Here is a 22,963-nt window from a genome sequence, read left to right as displayed (position 1 = left end):
CGGTCTCGGTCTTTTTCTGCCCACCCCTAATCTAGGGTGTCCCTATCTTTCGATGAGAGGATAAGTCGATTGGATGGAGCAACGTTGGCGATCCAACTACAACTATCCAAGGATGTTGTGCCTTAGCAATCGTTACACCAACTCCAGAGGCAATCGTGAATCTTGACAGATGCATGGTCAGTCCAACCATGAGGGTATTTGTTCTTGCAAGCAATTGAGAACTATCAAGAACAAGCAACTCAATTGGCAAATTAAAGATGTAAGATTGAATCAACAAAAATATCACAGGTGGGTTTCCGTAACGAGCAAACCGGTGATCTACACGATCACGGGATTACATGGCAAAGTAGCAAAGCAAAACTTTGATCTAAACAAAACCGGAATTTATGTGTGATAGCTAAGGGTATATAGGGGGGAGGACAAGTTGAGGTCGTCCTCTAACCCTAAGACGCGCCCTTAACGGACTCAACTTGATAAACAGCACATTGGACCCAAATAAGGTGACGCGGCACCATGGACAGAAAAAGGTATCTGTAGTAAAATGACAATTGCAGCCTCTGCAGAACAGATATGGACATGAGGCCAGATCCATTTAAAAGTAGACTTGATAAGCTTTCTATGAAATACTTGCACGCTCAAAATGGAGTCCGCATGAAGTCACGGTGATCGTCACAAGTTGGTGCTGTTCTGCAGTCCGAATCCAGCCCACGCGAATCCACTCTGCTTTTGATCCTCTCCATCATTCCTAAGTAAAACAAGAGTGCACGTGTCCCTAGGGTATAAATAGGATGAATATGAATGCACAAAAGAACACACCTGATAGTTGAGTTGACGTGCGCGAGCACGGATAATAGGACCATGAACTTGGACTTGTGTTAGCGTGGATGTATCGGCGGTATTGATGTCCTCATCACTTGATATAGTGTCACACCCTGAAGTTCTTTCCCCAAGCCTAAATTGAATTTATAAATCACCTTGAGACAATACCAGAGTCAAAGCAGGAGAAACCCTAATAAAGTAATGCAAATAATAATCGGAATTGGCATGTGGGATTTTTCTTGAGTTCTACATGTCGAAATATGCTAACAAGATTTTTAGTGAAATTTTCAGAGCTCTAGAAATAATTTTAACCAATTAAAATTGAGCACCAGCATTATTTAATCCCTGGAAATTATTTTCCTTTTTCCCCTCCTTTTCCCCAAATGGGCTGCCGGCCCATTTCCTCCCCCTCCTGCGCCCCTTCCCTTACCGGGCCAGCCCGTTTTCCCTTCTCCTCCCGAAGTCCAGGCCGCCTCCCCCTCTCTCCCTCAGGCACTGACAGGTGGGGCCCACCTGTCAGCCCCTTCCCCAACCTCCAGCCGCTCCCCGAGCCGGCGACCGCCGCACCGCGCGCGCGCCACCCACCTTCTCCGCCTTCCCCGTGCCCCACTCCCGCACGCCCCGTCTTCCCCGCGCCCATGCCCCCACTCCGCTCGCGCCCACGTCATGAGATGGCCGGGATTCAAATTCGAATCCCGCCTCTCTCTCTCTCTCTCTCTCCCCACCTCCAACTTCCCCTACTAACTCCGGGGAAATCGTGCCACTCCCGGCCGTTCCCGACCTCTCCGCCCCTATATAATTCATCCCAACATCCTCCTCCTCATTTTCCTTTTTTCCACCGGCCTCTTCCGAGCTCTCCACCGCTCCCGCACCGTGCCCCCATCCGCCGCCGTCTCTTCCATTGCTCCAGCCGCCTCTAGCCGCCGCTAGGGTCGCCGCCGCACCACACCGTCGCCGCCATCCGCCGTGCGCCGGTGAGCCTTTCCATAGCCGCCACCGTCAGCCACGGTTCCCGCTCGCCGTGGACTCCCTCTCCCCCTCTAACCCCTCTCTCTCTTAGGGTGTCTCGGTCCCCGGCCGTCCGCCGTTCACCGTCGTTCCCCGGCCGTCGCCGTCGCCGTTCGCCGTCGTCTTCCCCCGCGCCGGCCAACTCACGGTGAGGCGCCCCTCCTCCTCTTTTCCCCTCCCTCTCCCTCCTAGCGCTGAGCCGGGCCGAGCCGCCGCTTCGGCCGTGCGCCGCCGCCTTCGCGTCGCCGGTTGCCGTCACCGACGACGCGCGCGCCGCCGCCCTTGCCATGGCAGGCCGGCCGGCTTGATGCCGGGCCTGGCCGGCGCCTCACCACTCCCCTTGGGCCGATGCCGAGTGGGGCCTGTCTGTCAGTGCCCCCTCCTTTCCCCCTTGTGTCACCAACTAATGGGGCCCGCATGTCGGCGCCGCCCCCCTCCTTGATGATGTCAGCCCTGCGATATATTGCGCAATAAATAATTAAGGTTTTTCTCTTTACAGTAAAAACACAGTGAATCTTCTAAAATTCATATCTAATTCATCCGAGCTCTGTTTAAGCCCATTCAAGTCTCAGTAAATCAAGAAAAATGTTTAGAATCCATTAAAAATGGTTTTGTTCTCTGTTTTAGTAGTCTTATAGCCTGTTTGTATTGTTTTCTTTGTATGACGCTTAGATTCCGGCTCTCCCGACGCTCCGGTGTACTTTGAGATAGTCGTCGAGGTTCCTCCAGCAGCAGAGCAAGGCAAGTCATGCTTGTCACTTGAACATGTTGATCCTATATTGCAAATGGTCTATAGTTTTCCTTCAAGTACTGCATTGTTTTGCAATAATATTATGGGATGTTTACCTACTGTTACAGCCATGCTATTCTTGTACCATGCTCCTTTGATAGCTTGGGTTATAAACATGACTAGAGATTGGACTAGGGATTGCTTAGCCATGCTTAGTTCAACTAGCACATAATGGGGGAAATCATATTAATGTATAGACTGTAGGTTCTAATGGTAATGTTGGATTAGTGCCACCGCTTCGGTGTTGGTTAATTAAAATAAATCACATGGTGGGCTGTGGGTGCATGGTTTTGTTGATCGCGCCCATGGCATTTAAGGACCGGTTCGCGGGATACCCTGGAAGAACTTATCGTACTTACCACAAGCCAGCGTGGGCAATGGCTGGGCTTGTAGTGTAGCTTTCCTCTAGTTGACGCATCCAGACAAGGGTAGGCGTGATGGAGCGGGGCGGGCCCTACGACGGCCTCTGTCGCTTCCGGATTCACTTAGGCACGAGAGGGGACTGCCCGTTGCCCGCTGGGGACGGGGGTGAAACCTGAGGTGTGGTGTGCTTGGCTAGAGGGAGTTATGCGAAGGGTCCTGTCACGGCCTCTTTCCGGTATGTCGTGGTGGCATGTCGGCGCACGAAAACGTGTCGTGGGGCTGTGTCTTGTGGGTACAGTTGTACACCTCTGATCAGAGTAAAACTATTCAAATAGCCGTGCCCGCGGTTATGGGCGGTCAACCAGATTCACCGTGATTAGTCTCACCCTAGTGTAGTCTGATGGAACTGATTAGTTCAGGTGGTTGGTTGGGTCGGTGGGGGAGTTAAATAATCGCAGCCACACAAAACTAGTTGTTACTTTCATGTTCAAACACCAGAGACTTCTTTCCTCAGGACCAAAGTATCTGGTCACACTTGGATCACTCCAGGAAAGGAAGAACAAAATCTTCGGTTGGTTCATTTTGCCAGGCAGAGGAAAAGGTATGGAAATTTCTCGTCCAGTTTTTCGCCGCCTGCCAGTGAAAGTTTACTGGAGTATCCGGTTGCAACTAATGGAGTCTCTAATGATCCTTTTGCTCTAAACCCAATTTTTCCCTTGTGAGTGTGGTGTCAGGTGTCTCTCTCTAAGGATCAAAGAAATTGAGTGCTTGTGCACCAACTAGGGCCATTGATATGAACCCTTCTTGATATTGCGGCATTCCTATAAGGAAAAAGTATGAATTACCCCCCTAAACTATCTCGATCGATCAAATTACACCCCTAAACTCAAAATACCAGATATTTCACACCTTAAACTTTTAAAACCGGACGAATTACCCCCTTGACTCAATCTAGAGTGGTTTTCGTCCTATGTGGTGTACATGTGGCAGTCCAATCAGCATTTAAAAAAATAATCAGTGGGACCCACCTATCAGCTTCTCTCCTCCTCACCCCTCTCTTTCTCTCCCCCTCTCTCTTATAAATATTAAGGTTCATGTGGCAATTATAAGATTCCAATACAACATCGTAGAATCCATAGTCTCACTCTCTTTAGTGTCATACTTATTCAACACAACAATTACTCTCTTTAACTGATTCCACAACCTTTAAACAGACTGGCATTCCATAAAACAACTTTGAATCTCATATATCTTTGACAAACTGGAATACATGAATAAATTGATTGCTTGGTTCCACATCTTATCCTCTGTCTAATTATTATTGCACCTGCCAGAGCCATATTTTTTACTCATGAAAACACGAACCATTTAACTCTCTTGAACTATTATAGATCCTTTGCAATATAGACATTGACTGGCGTTTCATTCATTTGGGTAATAGTAACGTAGTTAACTCGTCCTTTCAGTTATAATCTGATCAAGTTGCAATAGAGAATATTGTTGTGACTGATATCTTGCATCAATTATTATTACACTTCAAACTTGCTCCAGTTCTCATGGCATTTACTGTCGACATCCAGGGTAGAATCATATGTGCAACCATCTACTGCGAATATTCATCTTACTTGATTGATTATTAATGCTAGAACTTCAACTATCGTCCTTTAGAGATTGTCTCACATTGAATAGACTGTCATGAACACATTTTCCATATATCTCTCTCTAGAACTGTTGATTCTTAACTACAATTAGCATAATCTCTACAAAAATTTCTTGATTCAAAACAATTAACTCATACCAATCCCCAACATGAAAGGGGTGCATTCCTCTTCATTAACAATCTTCTTACACAAACTAAAACATATACAAACTTGAACCTTTCTTGATGATACTTTTGCTGATCACATTTGACAGTATTATCTGGTTACTATTAACAGAAATAATGTCATGATTACTGCCATCAACAGGAAGCCGTCCGATGATCTGTTACAACTTTTGCCATCCTTCACAACCTGACTATTATTGAATTGAGCTGGCAGTCATTATCTCCTGATCCATTCCTTAAATCGAGAGGCAAATCTTTTATTTGATATACCTTCACCATAGTAATAGGAAAATGGGTCCACTTAATGCGTTTTACTTTTTCCATAACCATGCAAACTTCAACTTTCATTTATTTCACATTGAAGACGTGGGAATTGAATCTTCTTGCTATTTTTTTCTTCTAAATCAACATCTCTTTACATTCCTCATTGTTGAATGTCCTAGCCTTACTAACACTATTCTCTTGACTTAAAAATAGCACAAAAAGAATTGTCCTTTCAGACACCTTGATATGAATAACCACACTGTAGTGATAATAATCATCTTGATGACATAGATGTAAGCTTTTATCTTTCTTATTCCTTAATGACTCTTGCTCACATCAAACTTGGAACCTTAAAATGAGTGAGAGATCAAATGTGAACAATTCTCTTGAATTTTTTTTTCAATGGCGTCCCTTGAGCTTCTGACTTTTAACCTTCCTTGGATGACAAACTGTGTTGTCCATAATAGCATATGGATGAATTTTATTTGGAGATCCAGACACATTGTTCCTTAGCTGAAATAACCAGGTTGAGTATATTAACTGTTTACTTGTTTAAACCACTCGCACTGTTGAGCACAAAACTTCATTTCCTTGAATTCATTCTCTTAGGTAGGAGGTAAGAGAGAGATAGAAAGGGAAGAGAAAGTAGACAGGAGACTCAGAATAGAATAGATTTTTTTTACTAAACTTTAACTTTTATTGATGTGAGGTAGGTTGTTCTTTAACACTGAACTGAACACTGAAACTAGTATGGTTATATCACAACCCTCGATATACCCCATACGCTAAAACCCACACACACACAAACAAAACTTAAGCAAGCAAACTAACACAACGATCTAACTAAACATAAGACCACTACTCTTGAGGATAAAGCTTAGGTTTTGCCATAGGTGCTTTAAAACTTCTTCATTTTACATTTGAACTTGGGCTTCTCAAGTGACTCATCTTCACGGGAATCGTCCTTCCATGAGAGAAATAATAACTCCAGTGCAGGGACACTTGACAACATGAATAGGCTTCACCTCTTCATAATCATATTTCATCCGATGAAGGTTCTACATTCAACTTCCACGGTTCATTTTCTAATTCGAAGATCCTCTTCTGGCGAAGAACGAGCTTACGATTGGTGTCTTTGCGATACTGGGCAAAACAAGCTTCTGTATATTTCAACATCTTGGCGGTGTCACTATCTTCAGGTTGAGACATATCTTCCATTTGTTCAACCATCTTTTGTAGCTTGGCAATTTTCTCCTGTTGGGCATGCTTCTGATTTATGGCTTGAGTCTTGTAATTAGTGTGGAGGTCATCAATAGCATCCAACATTGTAGTCATATGCACAATCGTTTGGTTATCTTCTCCTTGGGTATGCGTACAACCGTTCAACCAAAAATCATCACCATGTTTCGGATGGTAGTAATATGTAAAATTCTCCAGACAATCCTTGAAATGACAACCGAGACGACACAAAGCTTCATATGCGACTCCTTCACGAGCATAAAAGAAACAATTGGCGAAACGACACCTTCACGAGCATACAAGAAACAATTAGCCTTGCCATTGAATGATAGCTGGGGAAGATCTTCCTTGTCGGAAACAAGAGTAACAGTTGTCTTGCAATGCAGTTGGTCTCCAACATGAGTAGATACTTTAGTGTACTTTGGTGGAACCTCATATCCAAGATCATACGTCATACGACAAAGCTCACTTGTAAAACCATAGTTCCCATATTTCTCAGCTTCCTTTAGAATAATGCCTTGCTTTCCAGAGCTTCTCTTCTCTCATTAATCTGATTAATCTTTTTGGGCAGATCACCCCATATTTCATCAAAGCGTGCCATCATATTTTCCAACCTCTCCTTGTAGGGATTCCTCTAAAACAAGTTGAAAGACGAGGAAGGGAGGATGAGAAAAGCTTTTGCAAAGAGCAATGGGATAAGGAGGAAAATAGACTTTCGCAAATAGATTTTTGTCTTAGCAAAGACATGTCCTTATAGGTTTAACCGTTTGGCTTGACCTACAGTCGAGATGGCTCTGATACCAACTTGTCACGCCAAGAAATTCACTAGTAATTTCCGAACTCATTTGTGCATAAAATCCTCGTCCAGGAATCAGCCGAGGTACACAAACTGACAATTTAATATACAGATTCATCAATAACTAAAGCGAATAAATACTTACATAAGAGGCACTTAGTCCTCACCATGAAGAAAACTGCAGCGGAAAAAATAAAATCTAGCGAGCTTCAGCTCCACTCCCACAGGCAGCTCAACTGGGGTATATGCCAAACGTCTTCTCCTTCTGAATCCTTTTTCTTCAACTGAGGTTTGATGATTATTGCAAGGTGAGCATATGACATACTCAGCAAGCCACACAGCAAATATGCAAGTGCACAAGGATACCAAAGAATGGCATAATATAGAGCTTATTTGCAAAAGCAGCATTTAGCAAACATTTGAGAATTGTAAAACAGTAGAGCAATTAATCATCAATATTAATCAACACTGTACAACATACCCATGCTGCACAGGCCCAACCATCCTGAACAACCATACCCGGCTGTACAGATCTATCTCCAAACCAGGAATGTACCATTCCAAACCAGGAGCTAATCAAATTATTACCAGTTATAGCATCTTTTATTATGGTGACAAGTGTGAGACTAATCACGAAAGACATTGTTAGACCCGCCCATAACCGCGGGCACGGCTATTCGAATAGTTTTACTCTGGCCAGAGGTGTACCACTGTACCCACAAGACACGATCCCGCACATGTTACCATGCCCCGAAGTACCACCACGGCACTGCAAAGGGGGAAATCGTGACAGTACCCTTCGCACAACACAATCCACCACAGCGCACCATTCCTGGATCATAATCACCCCCTTATAAACAAGACATGGACTCCCCAGCGACCCCCGTGGGCTTATCTCCGCCACTTCTCAGTCTGGTGCCCCGCAATGAACCATGCTATACAAAAGGTAAAGCCGTTGCCCATACTGGCTTGTGGTTGGCACGGTTAATGTTTCACAACTGAAACTCGTGAACCGGTCCTTAATTGTCATGAGCACGACCATCAAAACCATGTGCTCACAACCCACCTTTATCAAGTTTTATTTGGCAAATTAATTAATTAACCAATCACGATTGACCATCGTGAGCTTCCATTAAATATCCATAAGTGATAGTGAAGCATGATTTATTCTATTAATGAGCTAATGTTTCTAAGCACGGCTAAGCAACTATAAATAACATCTAGCTGAACCAATCCAATATATAAGGTCCATGCTAGTCAAATTATAACCCATAGGAAAATAAAGTCATCTTCGGCCATAATTAAATGAGAAAGGCTCACCACCCAATGACATTCGAGAACAATGCATAAGTTGAAATAAATCAATAGCTTTAAACAGGTTCAACATGCTCAAAGGGTTGTTTGGGGGATCTGTGTGACCTGCCTTACAAACAAGCGTCTTCAATTTGTCTTCAGGAACTTCTCCAACGAACGAACAATCCTCCGAAAGAACGGGAAGTCTAAACCTAAAACGCAAAACAAGGAAAAACACTAAAAAAACCAAATGAACAGTACAATTAAAGTTCATATGGGTAGAGCTTGAATTTAGATGAATTATGAGACTTGAACGACCTCATTCCGAGTTCGTATGAATTAGATATGAATTTTACAAGATTTAATTCTAATTAAACCTATTAAAGAAAAGACTATTCCAAATTGATTAAACAATTTACAAATGATTTATAGCTGAGACAGAAGATTAAAACATCCTCCGGAAAAAGATTATATCATATTTGGTAGATGACATATATTAAAAAGGAATAATATGTCATTAAAAAGAGATGGTAAATTTATATTAATTTTGGATGGCCAAGATGACGCTCATGTCAGCGATGACATGGCTGCCACGCAAGATCGACGCCCGCAAGCACGGGAACGGCAGTTACCAGCGAACCACGGTACAATGATGCAAACGGAGGGTACCGGGAGAGAGAGGAGATCAAGGCGACCCTTACCACCACATACGTGACGACAGACGGCGAGGGAGATGGCAGGCGACGAGCTCCAAAGGCAGCGACCTTGGGTTGACGATGGCGACGGCTTTCCGGCGACGAGAGGCAGCAACCGAGGGGCGGACGGTCTTCACCTCGCTCCTGCGATCCCGAGGGTGGCGACGGTGAACGAAGGCGGCGATGGACGGCGACGAACGGCGCGGCTGAAGATGGAACAAATCGGCTTCACGGTGACGACGGTGCTCCGATGGCTTGCGTCTTCGCGGAGGTGGCTGCCGGGCTTCTCCTCACTGCTGCGATGCCAACAGTGGATACGGCGAGGTCCGGCGACCACGGAGTCGACGATGGATGGTTGCTGGAGGCGTGGCAAAGACCGAAAGCGTCGGGTTCGCGTCGGCGAGCGGATTCCGGCGAGATTCGGCGCAAGGGAACGGGTGGCCGGGGTAGCTCTCACCCTTGCGAAGCCGAGGGAGGCGACGGCGCAGGTCGGGGTCGACCGAGGAGGCGGCGCGACGTGGCTGGAGCGGTGGCCGGCTTAGGAGAGAGAAGCTAGCGTGGGGAGAGGCGGCTAGGGCACGGCGGCTCAGGAAAAAGAGGGGAAACGGAAGAGGAGGCCGAGGGGCTGCTATTTATAGCCGGAAGAGGGAGAGATCGGCTCGGGAACGGATGGAATCGGCGACAGATTAGGTAGGGTTCGATCCGCGAAATTGGAAAGAATTTCCATATAAACTTTTCGGTATTTCTTGGGGGAAAGGAAGAGGAGATTGAGAGGATTCCATTCCCACAATTAATTTGGAAAGAGGAGCAACGGAGAGGACGAATTTGGTGGGGAGGCGGCGCTGTACACGGGCACGGCAGGGAGGAGATCAGCCGGCTGGAGGTTAGGGGCGACACTGTAGCAGAGGGAGGCAAAACAGACTTCTTGCCGGGCTTCATTTCCTCGGCCCGATTGAAGGAGGGAAGCAAATAGAACTTCGGCAGAGAGAGGAAGAGAGGATGCAGGCTCGGGTTGGGCCGGCGGAAGAGAGAGGAAGGAAGGGAATGGGCCGGATTTGGCCCGAGACAAAGAAGAGGATTTTGATTGACTTTTTAATTTAAATAATTGCTGAAATGATGTTTCATTTATTAAAAATACTTATAATGCTCAAATAATTCCGGGAAAAATACAGAAAATATTTGGACACTAAAATATTTAATAAAGTTTTTATCTATATCAATTTAATGTTCAAAATTTTCATATATTTTATTCAAACACTTACTTTAATTATTAAATAAATTCTAAAAATTCCTTTTTTTACAACAATTTATAATTTAGCTATTTTCAGGGTGTGACACTCTCTAATCTCTCTAGTGCCGTGGGCGCCGAGAACGGTGGTGGACGGTGGTGTCGTGGGGAGGGCATAGGCGACGGGCGATGGGCGTCTTGCCGAGGAGGATGCTGAAGGCGGGTGGCAGCGCTTGCAGGGAGGGCACGGCGGCCAGTGGGCCGTGCTGAGGAGGACTATGGAGGCAGCAAGCGGCGAAGAGGAGGACGGTGGAGGCAGTGGATATGAACGGGTAATTCGTCCTTCGTACTTTTTCCTTCCTATAACTCAAATAGCAAAATTAAATTTATTCGGGCACTATTGCTGCATGGTTTTGTTTATTGGGATATCCTTGTGTCATTCAAGCATTATAGGGGCTAATTCCTGTACTTCTGCATGTTAGTCCCCTACTTTTCCTCATCATCTAGCCACCAAAACTCTCTAGGGGTCTAGATGCCTTATCAAAGGGAAGTTCAAAGAGGAGTAAGTGATGTTGGTTCATCTTCTAATCTTTTCCTTAGAGATGCGGCCATGCTAGGAGTAGTCATTTTGGTCTTCTTTGCATGCATACTCTTCTCATTCCATTATTTTATTTAGTTTCATTTACGTATGCTATGTTTGCAACTAAGTCAAGCGGTAATTATTTGAGTTGGTGTAGTTCTTGGGCACAGTTATATCTAGGAAGATGTCCAAAGGAAATGAAGAATGTAGTCATTTGGGTGGTGATAGCCCCATCCTTCAAAGTCAGTGTTAACGACCAAATTTGGCAATGCCATGGGCCGGATTCAAAGCTGGGGTCAAAGCTGATTTGGAGAGATTTCGTTCGAGAAGGCAGAGTACGCATCGGCTACAAACAACATCGGCTGTCGCATGAATCGGCTACAGGCAGTATCGGCTGCCGCATATCGGCTAGCACCAAATCTGACGGAGTCAAGCCGATGCTACCAGACTCGAAAAAGGCGGTCCCACATTTGTCAATAGGATTAGTCAAAGCACTTCATAGTCATTGCCATGCGAGGATTGGAGTCCTAAAGAAGGACAATTGTATTTATTAATTAGGACATTTTCTGTTTCCTTAGAGATATGTTTGATAAGAGTCCACCTAAAGGACTTTTTCGTACTTTAAATTGTGTTAGAGATAAGAGTCATGTCCAGCAAGGACATATTATGTACTTCGGGTATAAATATGACCCAATACCTTGTAATCAAGTGACGACAGTTCAACAATACTTCGGCGCATCGCCACCCTTTTCTATTTTCGTTGTTTCGACGAGTTTTTCTTTCGAGTTGGGCTGCATCGGGTTTCGATCTCCGACGAAGAGGTAAAGCTTGTTATGGCGATTTGCGTTCTCAGGATTAGTTCTTACATCTTTATGACACTCTAATCATGTCCATATAAATCGTCGAGTTATCATATATACCGCATAATCTAGATTGGTCTCATCATCTAAACTTCATCGGCAAGCCTCTATCATTGAAAATAGCCGATAGGTTTAGGCTTCGATACCAAGCAAGACTATGCGGTGTATCTACCATCTTGAATGAGTTTTCATCGATTTGCTTAGATCTTATGTTTCTTATCACGCTTAATGCTGCATCGGTTAGGTTCGATCTGTTAAGTATTGTTTTGAAACGTGTTATCTAGCTCTTTCTTTGATTACTAATAAAGATAGCATCGGGGTTTCAGCCGATCTTACCTGATTTAGCCATCTTTGATTCCCTACTTGGTTTTGGATTGTCTAAATCTTCCCTTTATATCAAGATCTCATCTATTTAAAATATATTAAGCTTCCTATCAGTCTGCTAGTTCACCCTGCTTGTTAGATTGATCTCAGTTTTGTATATTTCATCTGTGCTGATATCTTGGTATAAGGTGGTATCGGAGTACTAGCCGATGCACGTTAGATTGCCCTATCGGATATGCTGTGAGCATACATAATCCCTATTTTGGGGCACATTTAGATATTGAGTGATTTATACTATCTCGGTGCGATGACCGATCTATCCCAATCACTCGATCTAAGCGTGTTCCATCGGATGGATTGCGTATCGTTAACATCTACAGCCGATCGAGTAGACCTAACAATCTCCAAGTTTTATCTACCTTTGCCGATCTGATGCAAGTTACTTCGGAATGGCTTCGGACGATACGTCATCGGCAATCTAGCCGATCGGCTATCGTTGATGGATTTAACTCTTTGTCTTTTTTCTATCTGGTTAGTTGTAGGATCAAACCAGCTGGCACGCTCATAACCCCAAGGCAATTTCTTTGGACCGGCACTAGAATTAAGCAGATCTCTCAGTTCCGTGCGTGTTTTTCGCGTCAACAATCAGCCACGTTAACCCTAGTGCGATGGTTTGTATTGGAATGTTGGTGTTCATCTTCTTGCAGTGAATTAATCGTATGCCCGTAGCAAACAAGTATTAGGATGTAATCGTTCAGAAGAAGTCACATTAAACCTTGACTGGAGGACCCTCTCAACCTGGTTCTACCTCTTACATCCTTTCCAAAAATTTCAACATGAACAATCGATTAGGAATAAGTACACTTTAGGTTCCGGATATCCTAGAATATTCTCGGGTCAAACGTACAACAATATCCATATGCTCATGGATCAATTTCTGTTGAACATAAGAACAAATAACAAGAAGTTTATTTGTTTTACGGTCATAAAGCGTCACCTGTTGATATACTAATTATCATTATTCCCTAAACTGCTTTATCTTCAATTATCACAAAACCCACTTAGGGGCCTATAAACTGACACAAGTTTGTACTAACCTCAAAGCATGCCTAATTTCTAATGTCCATGTGACACAGAACAAGATAAAACAGAAAAAGGGACAATTTGTGCCAATTTTCTTAAATTGATTATATCATGGAAAATTTCTAAACAAAAGGAATTCAAAAAATTTAACTTTATCACTAAGCTCAACCTAATTGATCTTCGAGGAAAAACAAAAAAAGAAGACGAAACAAATGAAAACGGGTAAAAGAATTAAACATTAAATTTAGTTAGTCAAATTAAAGTTATTTTTATTTCAATTTATTCATTAAAATATAATTAGTCAAATAAAGATCAAATTAATTTTTATTAGGAAAACACTTAAATTCCAAAAGGTCATCGCGTGAAATTTATTCAGATAAATCAGACAATAGGTTATGATCTAGCAAGTTAATGTTTGCTAGCTACTGCTAGCTCATCCACACGGTGAAGCTCCCAGAGATGGACACGATTAAAAGCAAAAAGATATGCTAGCTAGTACCATATCAATCCGAATTAATTCACACTATTTTTGGGGATATGTGGATAATTTCTTGCCATAATCCAGTGAGTGTTGCGATCTTATCTTCCAGTATAAGACCACCACGCTTCCTTCTTCTGATCTTGCATCCATCTAACCCTTTCCAATCAGTTTTTAGGTTCATTATTGATAAATTCTAGAGAATCGTGCTGGCCATAGCTCGTCAGAAGGTGAACCTACAGCGGCTCGCCAACTACACAATTCGTCGGGCGATGTTCAAGAAGCGGCAAAAGAGCCTAATGAAGAAGGCAAGCGAGCTCTCGACGCTATATGGCGTGGATGCATGCGTTGTGATGTATGCTGAAGGCGAGGCGCAACCTATGATGGTGTGGCCATCGGTACCAGAGGCAAGGCGTGTGATCGAGCGCTTCAGGGCCTTGCCGCAGAAGGACCAATACGAGAACACGACTAACCTGGAGGGCTTCCTCAAGCAGCGCATCGCCAATCTCCAAGAGAAGGTGGATAAGGCAAAGCATGAGAACGATGAGCTCGAGACAAAGCTCCTCCTCCTCAACAGCCTTGACTGCTGCCTCCCTAGCCTTGTGGGCCTCACGGTCAAGCAGATTACTAGCCTCAACTCGATGGTAGAGGAACGCCTCAAGAAGCTCCGTGGGAATGGTCTCCTGGCGACACCAGTCCCAACCAGTAATCAAGATGTGGCAAGTGCAACAAATATTCAAGATTGAGTCCTGCACTGCATCGGTGGTGGCGATTGTGCGTGTGTGACTATTGATTGTTTTTGTTGCGATTAGTTGTATGCACAAGTGTTTTGGGGAGTTTGAGTTTTTAGGGGCGTGGGATGGCACGTGTCTAGCTAGTCATATTTTAGAATCTATGGGACGTGGGATGGCACGGACCTAGTCATAAGTCTGAGTCAAAAGAACATGGGATGGCATGTTCCACCTTTATTGCTATTTTTTTCTGAAAATCGGTTAATTTTGTCTGAGTCAAAGGAACATGGGATAGCATGTTCCACCTTTATTGCTTTTTTTTTTCTGAAAATCAGTTAATTTTCATAGCAATTCCAACTAAAGCAACTGAGAGGAAAACTGCCACAGGTTTTCGCTCACGTGTTCTTTCTTATTTTGGATCATAAAATGAAAATAATGTTATTGAACTTGGCACCTGCATTTGGTATTAGTCTGGATGCGCCCAAATTTCTGTGGTTTAAGCCAATGCCCATCATTCCTCGGGTTATAGCTATGGAAGGTGACACAGTGCAGATCAAGTAACCATAGGCTACAACCAATGTCCTCCAATTGCACTACTTACACGTCCAAGGTGAAAACGATCTCGTAGGATATTGAACCTTGATCAAATAAGGACGAGACGTTGTGAGCTCATCTTTTTCATGCACTCTTGAAGGGTATCCTTTTTGCAGGCTCGAAGAAGAAAATTATATGGGATGTCCGGTACAACCTCAAAGCGAGGTATGTCACGGATGATTCTGCCAAGAATGGTAGGTTAATTTGCAGATCCTCAAGAGCAACTTAGACACAATGTGGATGAAAGATAGGAGAATATATGAGTATGTTAAAGGGCAAATAAGAATGTCAGTGAAATAAACAAACCAAGGGGCAATGCTGGACATTGTGGCATTGGTCAAGAAGTTGCTTAACCTCATGTTGGACAAGTGTTAACATTCAACTAAGTCGTCATTGGCGTAGAGCAGCTTTGTGATGCCTATAAGGATTATTAGCATGGGGCAATTTCGTTCTTGCCCCTAATTTGATGTCCAATATTGATTTTGCCCCTGTCTTTTAGGGTTTTTGTTTTTGCCCCTATTCTGTTAATTCTTGCTAACTGTAACGCCCCGATTTTCGTTCGGGATTAAAAATCAATTAATAATACATTTTCTAGAATTAAAAAAAGTTAAATCAATTTAATCAAGTGAATTATTGAGGGAATTAAAAATTTCCTTTAAAAATCATGGCCGAGTGTATTTAATAATATTCTGTGCCCTAATATACTCTCTGGATTTTTTCGTGAATTTTAGGAGCTCAAGAAGTAAATTTAAAGTCACAAAGTTCATTTAATCAATTATATTAAATAGAAAACCAATTAAAACTCCTTCTAATCTCCTTAGGCCATTTTCGGCCCAAGCCCTCCTTCTCTCCCCGTGGCCTGCGCGCCCCCCTCCTCCTCTCGGGCCTCTCTCTCTCTCTTCCTCGGCCCGCCCCCTTGCAAAGTCTGCTCGGCGTCCCTCCACCGGCCTCCCCTCTCTCCCATGGCCGATAGGTGGGACCCGTGGCCCCACCTGTCAGGGCCATCCCCTACCTCTAGCCGGTTGCCATGGTCGAGCCGTGCCCCCACTCCTCCACCGATTACGCGCCACCCCGCCACCCATCTCCACCCCCTGCGCCCGAACCCATCGTGCGACCGCGTCACCCTCCTCCTCTCTCCTCCCCCACTCCCTCCGCGGGAATCGGCGCCGAACCGCCGCCACCACCCCCACGTCGCCGCCCTCACTCCGGCCGGAAAATCCACCACTCTCGGCCGTGATCCCTCTCCCCCGCTCCCAAAAAAAGGTACCCCGTGTGCTCTCCTCTCCTTTTTTTTCCCTGTTTTCCTGAGTTCCCCACACCCTCTCCCGAGCTTCCCACGCCGATCCCCATCGCCGCTGCTCTCTGGTGAGCTCCGGCCACCATTTCCCATAGCTAGGGCCGCCGTCGCGCCAATCCACCGCCATCCCCAGCTTCGCCGCCCCGCAGGCAAGCTCGGCCACCACACTGCTCCTCCATTCCATCCCCCTAGCCGCCCTCTCCACTATGAACCCAAGCCGCCACCAACTCTACCGCCTCCGGCCGCTGTTGGGCGCCACTCCTGACCACCCCTCGCTGCGCCACGCCACCAATAGCTTCGTCGTCTCGCACCGCACCTTAGCCATTGCTCCCCCAGACCCAATCACCACCGAAACCCTCCCCTCCCCATCAACGTGAAGCTCTTCTCCTCACTGCCGGCTTTCAGCCGCTTTTGCTCGTCGCCTCGCTCCTCCTCTCCCTCTCCTAACCTTTTCGTCGCCTTCCCTAGGTTGCGGTGTACCCCGGCAACCTCCTCCCAACGCCAGAGCTCGCCGGAATTCCGACATCGCCGTTGCCTCCCCTAGGTGCCGTTGTCGTCTTCCCGTCGCCTTCTCACCGTTGCATGAGCTCGGTGAGCACTCCCCTCCCTCTCTCATTCTCCCCTTCACCGACCAACTCGAGGCCTGTTCGCGACGCGCCACCGCCGCCGATGGCTGTCCGGCCAGGCCGCTGCCGCTGTGCGCCACCGCCGGTAGGTTGCCTCCCCTTGATCTCAGCCGCGGCCGGTCTGGGCCGTTGGATCGGCCCCGGCCCCCTATCTGGGTTGTCCATGCGCCCGAGGCCACGTCCTCTTTGCCCGCTAACGTGTGGGGCCCATGTGTCGGCGCCGGCCGCCCCTTGCAGACGTCAGCAACTATCTTTTCCTTTGAGAAAATAAATAATAATTGCGCAATAATTCGATAATAATTCTAGAAATTAATTTAAATGGCTCAAAACTTCTAAAATTCATATCTAATTAAAACGAACTCCAAATTGGACCATTCAACTTGAAAAAATTATCTAAAATTGAGATCTACATGATTGTTTACTTTTTGTGTACTGTTTTCTTGGTTTTTATTCAGGTTTTTCCTCGTTTTGCGTGCCAACGTGTAGAATCTGTCGTTTCGGAAGTGAGCAGTTGCGAGGAAAAGAGTTTGGAAGATTGTTTGAAGAAGCAAGGCAAGTCACACATTCCCCCTTGAGCAGGTTGATCCCAATTTATAAATGTTTTACCATTTGCAAATAAATATGCATGTTTTGCTAATTAAATTGGATCCGGGTATTACCTATCTACTCGCTTGTGCCATGTTTACTTGATATCCGTTCTTTGTTAACTTGGGCGATAATTCGACTAGCTCATGTTACTTATGTGACCTAGCTAGAACTATATGCTTAGCCATGCTTAATTACCACTAGCTCAGTCAATGGGATATTTACAGTATTAGACATTTTAGTATCAGAACGAGTTATGTGCTCGAGACATCGACCATGTTTTATTGGCCATAATTACCAAACTAAAATGTGACATAATGGTGGGCTGTGAGTGGATGGTTTTGCTAATCACACCCATGGCAATTAAGGACCGGTTCGCGGGATGCACTGGAAGACTTATCGCGCTTACCACAAGCGGGAATGGGTAACTGCTTGATCTATAGTATAGCTTTCGTCTAGTTGACGTTCCTAGGCTAGGGTGAGCGTGATGGAGTTGGGTCGACCGGGGTCTTCAGTTGATCGGCTTTTGGATTCACCGTGGCATGAGGGGGGCCTGCCCGTTGCTTGCTGGGGGCGAGGGCGAAACCTGAGGTGTGGTGCGATTGGTCAGAGGGGGTTATATGAAGGGTCTTGTCACAATCACTCGACATGGTGACATGTTCACCATGGGCGGATGATGACGCGGTGACATGCCGGTGAATTGTGTCTTGTGGGTACAGTTGTGTACCTCTGGCCAGAGTAAAACTATTCGAATAGGCGTGCCAGCAGTTATGGGCGATCGACTAGATTCACCGTGATTAGTCTCACTCTTAATAAATCGACTGAATGCACTGTAGTTCAGGTGGGATGGTTGGGCCTGTTCAACGTGGTGTAGCGTTGATCAGTGGAGATTTAATGTTACCTTAATTAACCAATTGTTTTAACTGTTTGCTCAATAAAATCCTTTACAACTGCCTTTATGCAAATAGCCACAAACCATCCTTGAATCCCCTTGCACATCTGCATCATTGGTGTGGCTTGCTGAGTATGGTGGTTGTACTCAGCCTTACTTTTATTCCCCCTTTTTCAGAAGTGTAGTGCTTCTGAGCTGAAGACGAAATTAGAGGACCAAGGCTCAGACCCCAGTTGAGTTTTTCTTGTGGAGTGGAGCTGAAGCCCCGCTAGGATTGCCTTTTTCCACTGCTGCTACTTTCGTTCCCATGTGAGGACTAAGTGCCTCTTCTTTAAGTATTTTACGCTTTATTTACGTTTGTAACTATATATTACTTGTCGTTTTGTGTACCCTGGCTGATTCCTGGACAGGGATTTAATATAAAAAATAGTCTGGAAATTTGGGCTAAATTTCTGGGCGTGACACTAACGATGTTAAATGTGGGGGTAAAAAGGACAAGTATACCCTTAGATATTTTCTAGTACTTGGCACGCGTGTCCTGTAAAGTCTGTAAAATCAAGGTATTGATTTAATCTTAGTGATAAACAATTGTAAAAGGTAAGTATTTGTAAAAATACGGTAAATAGTATTTTGTGAGAGGGAACAGGCTTTTCGTGTTTGGACAAGGCAAATCAGATCGGGTAGGTCATGACGGTCAACAATGACGATAAGGACGTACACCGAAAAACTAAGAGATTTATGTTATGTGTTCAATGTTCAAAGTGGGCACAAAAGCCCGAATTTTTGCTGAAAGTTTCTCTTGTTTTTTTAAAAAGAAATTTGAGAATGAATGTTAAAGCAATTTATCTATGTGTAGGGGTTTTTATTTCAACCTATGTACTAGTGAATATGTTGCATTATAAATTGTTCAAATACATAAATCTTTATTGCTGACGATCTTAATTGTAATATATTTGACTCATGTTTATACTCTAATGCATACTTATAGCTAGATGATGAATTTTTCTCTCTTGTCTTGCAACACATGACCTTGAAATTGCTATAAGTACACTTCAAAGCTCTCAAGTAGAAAAAAAATAGAAATAAAAATCTTTTTACTACAAGTGATCATTGTGGAACCATAGCATCTCTACTTTATTGGATATCAATTCTCTCGTTTGCATCCTTGATGAAATCATCATTATCAATGGGGTATAAATATAAAAAAATGTATGCTACTTTAAAAGGGGTGCTTCGATTTTTAAAATCATTGATTTTGTTTTGATAGCAAATATTGTGGAGAGAAAATATTTCTTTTAAAGGCCGGGGGTAGTTTTTCTTTTCACTTTCTTTTTGCCATTTCTGCTTGTTGACACTTCTTTGTTTTTATTTTAAAAAATTTCCAATTTATATTTTGGAGATGTTGCCAATATGTTCATCGAAGGATAGATTGTAAAACCAAGGTTTTGATTTGATCTTGGTGATAAACAATTGTCAAAGCTAAGTGTTTACAAATACGGTGAATAGTGTTTTCTAACGGTGAACAGGGTTTTCGTCTCTAGACGAGGCGAATCAGACTAGGAAGGTGATGCCGCTCAGACCAGAGGTGTTTGGGTGGTCTGACCGGGCTGCCCGACGGTCAAACCGGGCAAACTCTAGGTCAGAGTAAGTTTTGGGTTGTTTTATTAGATTTTCTATATTGTTTCATGTTTATGACTTCTAAATGGTTTCTATATGTATGTGATACTATTGTGTACTGATGTGGGTCAAGTTGGTGTAAACTTATACTTATCCTAATAGGATTGTCTTTATTATGGGTATATATACCGAGAGAGAGGTAAAGAGATTTGAATGTATCCACGTATGAGACAACAATAAAGTTGTGATAACTCTCCCTATATCCGTGTCCATTGTTCATCTATTGTGTGCTTGTGTATGAGAGATCGTCATCGTCTACTCTGGATCAGCAATAGACCACTAGTTATTTAATATGTTATCTGCACGAGTTCGCTCATTGCGCTGATTCAGGTAAGCGTTTCTACTTGATCAATCTTGTTCATTTGTTAATCAGATTGATCTATTGTTTTGCATGTACATCGTCAACCAATCCTCCGCCTGCGCTGCGCGAGGCACTGTGACCAGGCGTCCACACGTCTCCCATGCCTGCGAGGCTGCGACCGCTGTGCGCTCATGCATGGAGATGCTGCGCTCGGGTCGCTTGCTCGCAAACTACGTGTGCAAGCCACAAACCGTGGAGGCCGACCACCCCGCAAAATCTCCTAACACTGATCTACGTTCTGTGGCCTAACTCAAAATATTATGCAAAAACTCAAAAATTATGCGGAAGACTTTTGGGACATTAGAAACTACGGGAACCTTATACATTCGCCATTTATATTTCCAACCCTCGAGCAATGGGTTTTACACCAAACAAAAAAGAAATAAGGTTGTATAAGTTAGTTCCGTGTTTCTAAGTAACTAGAAGGTACCCCGCGTGTTGCGGCGGGACGTTGTGCATACAACGAAAAGAGAACGTTTGGTCCATCACAAATAGAAATAGTGCATATGAAAAACATTACTATTATGAAAACATTTCATCATCACATTTTACACATTTCATTAGTCGAATAGATCAAAGTATTTTCCAACAGACCATAATCTTATTATTAGACCGATCATAGAAAAATGAGTTGGTTGAATGTCAAAGTATTTTTTTCCAATAAAGCACAATCTTATTTGATCAGCTATAGAAAAATGAATTCTATTGACTACAAATGTTGAAAATAAGTAAAATACTAACCTTCTAATGTGATCATGAAAGTTGAGTAGTATGTGCTGTGTAGTGTAACGGCCACTGTTCACTGTGCTCTGCTTCAAACTAAGGGCCCCTTTGAATCACAAGAATGAAAAAACGGAGGAATAGGAAAAATATAGGATTCTGACAGGAATGTAAGTGTAAAACAGAGGATTGCAAAACACAAGAAAATCGTTGGAATGACCGTTTGTTTGGACCACAGGAAAAACACAGGAATTTGAGGAGAGATAAAGACTCAAAGGATTTTTTTTCCATGAGATTCTACCTCTTGTTAAAATTCTTCCAAAACTTGTATGGAAAGAGGCATTTCATAGAAATTTCATAGGATTCCATAGGGTTCATTCCTTTGATTCAAAGGGCTTTGTAGGAAAAATTTCTATAGGAATAAAATCCTCTAAAATTCCTATAAATTTCCTTTGAATCAAAGGGGGCCTAAATACGGATCAGTTGCACAATTCTTTCAAGAGTGGTAATATATTATTTGATTGAAATAAATAATATTGTGGTAAGAAATAAGCTAATTTAAGGGGTACAGCCTGGAATTTCTAGAAATCAATGTCACTGAAGAAAAAAATGAATCTCTTCTGAATCATACCATAGCTGAAATATGATTTAAGATAGAAATTAGTGACCAAAATTTACATTCTAATTAGGTGAGAGCATGCAGCATAAGATCCATCAGCAAAAAAGTATATGATCTTCATCTAAAGGGAGGGGGAACCTGATATTAAATCTTGGCTGGCAGACTAGACAAACACCTAGGGCATTTCTTTTTTGCAGTACATGGGAAAAAATGAGTACAGCCAATGAACTCATCCAAAAGACACATGTTTTAATTTGGTGAACCAATAAACTCAATAGGGGAGAATGAGGGAAAAGAAGAATGTACCTGATCCAATTGGGAACAGAAAAAATGGTGCAGGCCAGGATGATAGGAAATTAATTGGCTGGTGTGTGCAATGCAACACCGTCGCTAGAGGATGAATTGGCTGAGGCCGTTTGCGTCCAATAATCCCTAATCAAGATGGAGATTGGCTAATCCAGCTACTTTTTTTTATCAAAAGAACAAATTGGCTAGCGTGCTGGAACAATTAATTAGTTACATAGCAAGGGGGGAATCCGGTATTCATGAGCTACCAGAGTTACATATGGAAACCACCAGATCTGATAATCACCCAGCACAATGGATACCAGTTATATAGACTCATGATACCTGAGATGGGCATAGCACTGAGATTTGAAGGCGTCATCACGGTAGCCATCAAGGAGCAGTTGAGGCATCTATGCCGTTTTCCTGATTTTGCGCGCACGAAGGCTAGGGTCACGAAGAGGGAGCAGATCGGCCGAGCGAGGAACCGTTGTGGAGGTAGGGGAATTGGGCGGGGCAGGGGAGGGGAAGGTGGGGAGGCGTGGAGAGGGAGCGCGATGCAGGAGGAGGAGAGGATGCGGCGCAGCGAGCACAATGCGGTGAGGGCCGCGGAGCGCGATGCAGGAGGAGGAGAAAGATGCGGCGCGGTGAGCGCGCTGTGGTGGGGCGGCATAGCGTGATGCAAGAGAGGGAGCCGATGTGGTGCGACCGTGAGGGTGGATAAGTCGAACCGTGCAACAGTTGACGTGGAAGCACCAGAAAGCAGAGGATTCCTAATTAATTATAGGGATCACTTGTATAATATGAATACCGGATCCTAATTAATCCGTGTCTTTTGGAGATCGGCTTCTAGAGTTTGAACCATTTAGACTGGAGGGGTAGGTGCTGTCGCCGGCCGCTTCCCCAGTCCATATATGGCACAGGAAAAAAA

General features: G+C 44.0%; 2 long non-coding RNA genes across 2 annotated transcripts; one reads left to right on the top strand and one right to left on the bottom strand.

Annotated features, from left to right (window-relative positions):
- Window positions 1-243: 243 nt before the first annotated feature.
- On the bottom strand, window positions 244-22,322 carry LOC112938207 (uncharacterized). Its single transcript, XR_010739788.1, has 5 exons — window positions 22,054-22,322; window positions 21,150-21,217; window positions 817-952; window positions 632-745; window positions 244-557 (listed from the first exon to the last, which is right to left on the bottom strand). It is a non-coding gene; the product is annotated as an uncharacterized lncRNA (long non-coding RNA).
- Window positions 16,013-19,007, top strand: LOC112938322 (uncharacterized). Its single transcript, XR_003241476.2, has 4 exons — window positions 16,013-16,233; window positions 16,736-16,858; window positions 17,349-17,445; window positions 18,548-19,007. It is a non-coding gene; the product is annotated as an uncharacterized lncRNA (long non-coding RNA).
- Window positions 22,323-22,963: the final 641 nt, after the last annotated feature.

Source organism: Oryza sativa, chromosome 3 (assembly GCF_034140825.1).
Source record: "Oryza sativa Japonica Group chromosome 3, ASM3414082v1".
NCBI classification, from domain to species: domain Eukaryota; kingdom Viridiplantae; phylum Streptophyta; class Magnoliopsida; order Poales; family Poaceae; genus Oryza; species Oryza sativa.
This window is presented reverse-complemented; position numbering and strand designations above follow the sequence as displayed.